Source organism: Eriocheir sinensis, unplaced genomic scaffold (assembly GCF_024679095.1).
Source record: "Eriocheir sinensis breed Jianghai 21 unplaced genomic scaffold, ASM2467909v1 Scaffold187, whole genome shotgun sequence".
Classification (NCBI taxonomy): Eukaryota; Metazoa; Arthropoda; class Malacostraca; order Decapoda; family Varunidae; genus Eriocheir; species Eriocheir sinensis.
In genome coordinates this window covers 165,001-172,500 of record NW_026111261.1, presented here as the reverse complement: position 1 = coordinate 172,500, position 7,500 = coordinate 165,001, and the positions used below count along the sequence as shown (strand labels likewise).

The following is a 7,500-nucleotide window of genomic DNA, read 5'->3' as shown; positions in this document are numbered from 1 at the left end:
AAAACCCCAAACAGTCACTATAGGTCTTAGAAAATTCATATGTTTCCTTACTAATGAGACTTTCTATACAACAAAGTGAGGTCATTCTTTTTTTATTTATACCATAAGGGACTGGCTATCATGTTTTTGAAGATACCCTAAACTTAACCTAACTTAACCTAACAAAACCCCAAACAGTCACTATAGGTCTTAGAAAATTCATATATGTTTCCTTACTAATGAGACTTTCTATGCAACAAAGTGAGGTCATTCTTTGTTGATTTATACCATAAGGTGCTGGCTATCATGTGTTTGAAGATACCCTAAACTTAACCTAACCTAACAAAACCCCAAACAGTCACTATAGGTCTTGACAGAAAATTCATATATGTTTCCTTACTAATGAGACTTTCTATGCAACAAAGTGAGGTCATTCTTTGTTGATTTATACCATAAGGTGCTGGCTATCATGTGTTTGAAGATACCCTAAACTTAACCTAACAAAACCCCAAACAGTCACTATAGGTCTTGACTCAGAAAATTCATATATGTTTCCTTATTAATGAGACTTTCTATGCAACAAAGTGAGGTCATTCTTTGTTGATTTATACCATAAGGTGCTGGCTATCATGTGTTTGAAGATATCCTAAACTTAACCTAACCTAACCTAACAAAACTCCAAACAGTCACTATAGGTCTTAGAAAATTCATATATGTTTCCTTACTAATGAGACTTTCTATACAACAAAGTGAGGTCATTCTTTGTTGATTTATACCATAAGGTGCTGGCTATCATGTGTTTGAAGATACCCTAAACTTAACCTAACTTAACCTAACAAAACCCCAAACAGTCATTATAGGTCTTAGAAAATTCATATATGTTTCCTTTTCTAATGAGACTTTCTATGCAACAAAGTGAGGTCATTCTTTGTTGATTTATACCATAAGGTGCTGGCTATCATGTGTTTGAAGATACCCTAAACTTAACCTAACCTAACCTAACAAAACCCCAAACAGTCACTATAGGTCTTAGAAAATTCATCTATGTTTCCTTACTAATGAAACTTTCCATACAACAAAATGAGGTCATTCTTTGTTGATTTATACCATAAGGTGCTGGCTATCATGTGTTTGAAGATATCCTAAACTTAACCTAACCTAACCTAACAAAACACCAAACAGTCACTATAGGTCTTGACTCAGAAAATTCATATATGCTTCCCTACTAATGAGACTTTCTATACAACAAAGTGAGGTCATTCTTTGTTGATTTATACCATAAGGTGCTGGCTATCATGTGTTTGAAGATACCCTAAACTTAACCTAACTTAACCTAACAAAACCCAAAAGAGTCACTATAGGTCTTGACTCAGAAAATTCATATATGCTTCCTTACTAATGAGACTTTCTATACAACAAAGTGAGGTCATTCTTTGTTGATTTATACCATAAGGTGCTGGCTATCATGTGTTTGAAGATACCCTAAACTTAACCTAACCTAACCTAACAAAACCCCAAACAGTCACTATAGGTCTTGACTCAGAAAATTCATATATGTTTCCTTACTAATGAGACTTTCTATGCAACAAAGTGAGGTCATTCTTTGTTGATTTATACCATAAGGCGCTGGCTATCATGTGTTTGAAGATACCCTAAACTTAACCTAACCTAACCTAACAAAACCCCAAACAGTCACTATAGGTCTTGACTCAGAAAATTCATATATGTTTCCTTACTAATGAGACTTTCTATACAACAAAGTGAGGTCATTCTTTGTTGATTTATACCATAAGGTGCTGGCTATCATGTGTTTGAAGATACCCTAAACTTAACCTAACAAAACCCCAAACAGTCACTATAGGTCTTGACTCAGAAAATTCATATATGTTTCCTTATTAATGAGACTTTCTATGCAACAAAGTGAGGTCATTCTTTGTTGATTTATACCATAAGGTGCTGGCTATCATGTGTTTGAAGATATCCTAAACTTAACCTAACCTAACCTAACAAAACCCCAAACAGTCACTATAGGTCTTAGAAAATTCATATATGTTTCCTTACTAATGAGACTTTCTATACAACAAAGTGAGGTCATTCTTTGTTGATTTATACCATAAGGTGCTGGTTATCATGTGTTTGAAGATACCTTAAACTTAACCTAACCTAACCTAACAAAACCCCAAACAGTCACTATAGGTCTTGACTCAGAAAATTCATATATGTTTCCTTACTAATGAGACTTTCTATACAACAAAGTGAGGTCATTCTTTGTTGATTTATACCATAAGGTGCTGGCTATCATGTGTTTGAAGATACCCTAAACTTAACCTAACATAACCTAACAAAACCCCAAACAGTCACTATAGGTCTTGACTCAGAAAATTCATCTATGTTTCCTTACTAATGAGACTTTCTATACAACAAAGTGAGGTCATTCTTTGTTGATTTATACCATAAGGTGCTGGCTATCATGTGTTTGAAGATACCCTAAACTTAACCTAACCTAACCTAACAAAACCCCAAACAGTCACTATAGGTCTTGACTCAGAAAATTCATATATGTTTCCTTACTAATGAGACTTCCTATGCAACAAAGTGAGGTCATTCTTTGTTGATTTATACCATAAGGTGCTGGCTATCATGTGTTTGAAGATACCTTAAACCTAACCTAACATAACCTAACAAAACCCCAAACAATCACTATAGGTCTTAAAAAATTCATATATGCCTCTTTTTTACAACAAAGGAGACAGCTCAAGGGCACAAAAAAAGGAAACAATAATAAAAAAAAGCCCGCTATTCGCTGCTCCTAAAAAGAATCCAAAGAGGTGTCCGAAAGGGGGTCAATTTCGGGAGGTGTCAATTATTTTTTTTAATCTACTTGGAAATTAAAAAAATAAAAGAAAAACACTTCTACTCCCTCCCTCCCCTTCCCTCCTTTCCCTTCTTCTCTCTCCCTTCTCTCCCCTTCCCTTCCCTTCCTCCCCTCTCCTCCTCCTCCTCCTCTTACCTCTCCTCTTCTCTCCTTATCCCTTCCTTCCTTCCTTCCTTTCTTCCTTCCTCGTACCAAACCTTCTCTCTTCCTATCCTCATCTCTACCTCCTCCTCCTCCTTCTCGTTCTCTTCCTCCTCCTCCTCTTCCTCCTCATCTTCCTCCTCATCTTCCTCCTCCTCCTCCTCTTCCTCTTCCTCCTCATTCCGTCTTTCTCTCGCTCATTTTAGATTTCCTTGCGAGCATAAGATGAATATAAGAGAAGGTTGATGGCGGACTAAAGTAAAATTTCAGTCCACCTGGAAATTGGGGTTAAAGGCGAAGATTGGCTTTTAGAGAGATGGATTTTCGACTCTAAGAGATGTTTTTGTTTTTTATAATATTTTTTTCTTAGGACATATTGTGATTAGACCTAGATGTTTTTTTTCTTTATTTACTGAATGGAAAGAAAGAAAACAACAATGATTGGTTATTATATATATTTTCTTTTCTTTTCGATATTTTGTTTATGAAAAGAAAGAAAAAAACGGGAAAAAGAGGGAGAGTATTTTTTTATATAATTCGCTAATGGAAAAAAGAAAAGAAAAAAAGAGAGAAAGAAAAGGAGAAAAATGTTGATATATGAAGAAAGAGAGAGAGAGAGAGAGAGAGAGAGAGAGAGAGAGAGAGACCTTTTAATTCTCCTACCTGTCTTACTTAAATTACAGGTGTGAAAAATGACTTTGTAGATTAATGAATAAATTAATAAAATAACTCAATGAATAAATAGATAGATAAATAGAGAGAGAGAGAGAGAGAGAGAGTTCATTATCATATTCCTTCTGTTATTCAATTTTCTTTTTGTTTTTGTTGTTTTGAAAGTGAAAAAAAAGAAAAATGATAAATGAAGAGAAAATAAAGAAAAGAAATAAAGAGGAAGAGGAAGATGAATGAATGCAAAGGAAATGTTGGGAATATTTATGTTGTCTCTTGCTTCCTCTTCCTCTTCCTCTTGCTCCTCTTTTTTTTCCTCTTTCCTGTTTCCTTGTTTTTTTTCCTCTATTTTGTTTTCTTTCTCTTTCATCATCTTTTTTTTCCCTTCCCTTCGTTTCTTCTCCTTCTTCTTCATCCTCTTCTTCCTCTTCTTTTTCCTCTTTCCTCTTTATTTTGTTTTTTCTTGATTTCGTGTTCTTCCTCTTCTTCCTCGTTTTTTTTAACCTTCCCTCCGTTTCTTCTCTTTCTTCTTCCTTTTCCTCTTCTTCCTCTTCTTTTTCCTCTTTCCTCTTTATTTTGTTTTTTTTTCTTTATTTCTTCCTCTCCCTCTTCCTCTTTCTTCTCTTTTGTCTTCGTTTCCTTTCTTCATTTCTTCTTCCTCTTCCTCTTCCTCTTTATTTTTCCTCTCGCCTTTTCTTTGTTTTTTTCTCTGTTTCTTCTTTTTCTTCCTCTTCCTCTTTCTTCTGTTTTGTCTTCGTTTCCTTTCTTCATCTCTTTCTCCTCTTCCTCTTCCTCTTCCTCCTCTTTTTTTCCTCTCGCCTTTTCTTTGTTTTTTTTCTGTTTCTTCTTTTTCTTCCTCTTCCTCTTCCTCTTTCTTCTCTTTTCTCTTCGTTTCCTTTCTTCATTTCTTCTTCCTCTTCCTCTTTATTTTTCCTCTCGCATTTCCTTTGTTTCTTCTGTTTCTTCCTCTTTCTTCCTCCTCTTTCCTCTTCTCTGTATCTTCTCTTCCTTTCCTCTTTTTTTCCTTTCTTCTCCTTCCTCTTTTTCTTCTTTCTCTCTCTTCTTCCTTTTCCTTCTTCCTTCTTTTCCTCCTTTTTCTTCCTCCTCTTTTTTTTTTTCTTTGTTTCCTACTCGCAACTTCTTCCTCTTCCTCCTCCTCCTCCTCCTCCTCCTCCTACTCCTCCTCTTCTTCCTCCTCCTCCTCCTCCTCCTCCTCCTCCTCCTTTATCAACTCTCCTCTTTTTTTTGCTGTCAACTTTATCGTTTTCTTTCTTTCCATCCTTTTATTCCTCCTCCTCTTCCTCCTCCTCCTCCTCTTCCTCCTCCTCCTCTTCCTCCTCCTCCTCCTCCTCGTCCTCGAATAATTCTCTTTTTTTGTATCGTCCAGTCTCGTATATTCCTTCCTCCTTCCTCCTCTTCCTCCTCCTCCTCCTCCTCCTCCTCCTCCTCCTCCTCCTCCTCCTCCTCCCATCACTCATGCCCGGGAAGTGTCAGACCCTCCACACATGACCTCCCTTTCACAATAGTTCTCCCGCGGCCGTTCTCCCGCCCAATCCCTTTTCCAGCCCAACTTTTCCCGCCCAACCCGCCCAAAAAATGACGTACGGACTCATTTGTGCGTGCGTGCGTGCGTGTGTGGGGGTGGGGGGTGGGGGGGGGTATGACAGGGGTGGAGTATTCATATTCAGTATTCGTATTCATATGCATTTGAATACCGTTGAAGATTGATATATGTGTTTCCTTACTAATGTGTCTTTCTATGCAACAAAGTGAGGTCATTCTTTGTTGATTTATACCATAAGGTGCTGGCTATCATGTGTTTGAAGATACCCTAAACTTAACCTAACAAAACCCCAAACAGTCACTATAAGGCTTTCTTACTAATGAGACTTTCTATGCAACAAAGTGAGGTCATTCTTTGTTGATTTATACCATAAGGTGCTGGCTATCATGTGTTTGAAGATACCCTAAACTTAACCTAACCTAACCTAACAAAACCCCAAACAGTCACTATAGGTCTTAGAAAATTCATATATGCTTCCTTACTAATGAGACTTTCCATACAACAAAGTGAGGTCATTCTTTGTTGATTTATACCATAAGGTGCTGGCTATCATGTGTTTGAAGATACCCTAAACTTAACCTAACTTAACCTAACAAAACCCCAAACAGTCACTATAGGTCTTGACTCAGAAAATTCATATATGCTTCCTTACTAATGAGACTTTCTATACAACAAAGTGAGGTCATTCTTTGTTGATTTATACCATAAGGGGCTGGCTATCATGTGTTTCAAGATACCCTAAACTTAATCTAACCTAACCTAACCTAACAAAACCCCAAACAGTCACTATAGGTCTTGACTCAGAAAATTCATATATGCTTCCTTACTAATGAGACTTTCTATACAACAAAGTGAGGTCATTCTTTGTTGATTTATACCATAAGGTGCTGGCTATCATGTGTTTGACGATAACCTAAACTTAACCTAACCTAACCTAACAAAACCCCAAACAGTCACTATAGGTCTTGACTCAGAAAATTCATATATGCTTCCTTACTAATGAGACTTTCTATGCAACAAAGTGAGGTCATTCTTTGTTGATTTATACCATAAGGTGCTGGCTATTATGTGTTTGAAGATACCCTAAACTTAACCTAACCTAACCTAACAAAACCCCAAACAGTCACTATAGGTCTTGACTCAGAAAATTCATATATGCTTCCTTACTAATGAGACTTTCTATACTACAAAGTGAGGTCATTCTTTGTTGATTTATACCATAAGGGGCTGGCTATCATGTGTTTGAAGATACCCTAAACTTAACCTAACCTAACCTAACAAAACCCCAAACAGTCACTATAGGTCTTGACTCAGAAAATTCATATATGCTTCCTTACTAATGAGACTTTCTATACAACAAAGTGAGGTCATTCTTTGTTGATTTATACCATAAGGTGCTGGCTATCATGTGTTTAAAGATACCCTAAATTTAACCTAACCTAACCTAACAAAACCCCAAACAGTCACTATAGGTCTTGACTCAGAAAATTCATATATGCTTCCTTACTAATGAGACTTTCTATGCAACAAAGTGAGGTCATTCTTTGTTGATTTATACCATAAGGTGCTGGCTATCATGTGTTTGAAGATACCTAAAAACTAACCTAACCTAACAAAACCCCAAACAGTCACTATAGGTCTTGACTCAGAAAATTCATATATGCTTTCTTACTAATGAGACTTTCTATACAACAAAGTGAGGTCATTCTCTGTTGATTTATACCATAAGGTGCTGGCTATCATGTGTTTGAAGATACCTAAACTTAACCTAACAAAACCCCAAACAGTCACTATAGGTCTTGACTCAGAAAATTCATATATGCTTCCTTACTAATGAGACTTTCTATACTGCAAAACAAGGTCATTCTTTGTTGATTTATACCGTAAGGTGCTCGTTATCATGTGTTTGAAGATACCCTAAACCCTAACCTAACCTAACAAAACCCCAAACAGTCACTATAGGTCTTAACTCAGGAAATTCATATATGCTTCCTTACTAATGAGACTTTCTAAACAACAAAGTGAGGTCATTCTTTGTTGATTCATACCATAAGGTGCTGGCTACCATGTGTTTGAAGATACCCTAAATTTAACCTAACCATACAAAACCCCAAACAGTCACTATAGGTCTTGACTCAGGAAATTCATATATGCTTCCTTACTAATGAGACTTTCTATACAACAAAATGAGGTCATTCCTTGTTGATTTATACCATAAGGTGCTGGCTATCATGTGTTTGAAGATACCCTAAACTTAACCTAACCTAACCTA

The 7,500-nt window shown here is 36.4% G+C and overlaps 2 long non-coding RNA genes across 3 annotated transcripts in view; one reads left to right on the top strand and one right to left on the bottom strand.

The window, feature by feature from the left end:
• Window positions 1-7,500, bottom strand: part of LOC126990660 (uncharacterized) — an 8,473-nt gene that overhangs the window by 647 nt on the left and 326 nt on the right. The window contains exon 2 of the long non-coding RNA XR_007744637.1: window positions 5,988-6,820. This is a non-coding gene — a long non-coding RNA (uncharacterized LOC126990660). The remainder of the gene's footprint in view (window positions 1-5,987; window positions 6,821-7,500) is intronic.
• LOC126990659 (uncharacterized) overlaps window positions 1-7,500 on the top strand; it is an 8,969-nt gene that overhangs the window by 1,462 nt on the left and 7 nt on the right. Inside the window, exons 4-7 of one of the 2 annotated variants that reach the window (XR_007744636.1) lie at window positions 437-504; window positions 1,341-1,840; window positions 6,021-6,622; window positions 7,448-7,500. The exon at window positions 7,448-7,500 is cut by the window's right edge and continues 7 nt beyond it. This is a non-coding gene — a long non-coding RNA (uncharacterized LOC126990659). Of the gene's footprint in view, window positions 1-436; window positions 505-927; window positions 1,006-1,340; window positions 1,841-6,020; window positions 6,623-7,447 lie in introns of those variants that run through there. The other variant, XR_007744635.1, reaches the window with a different exon arrangement.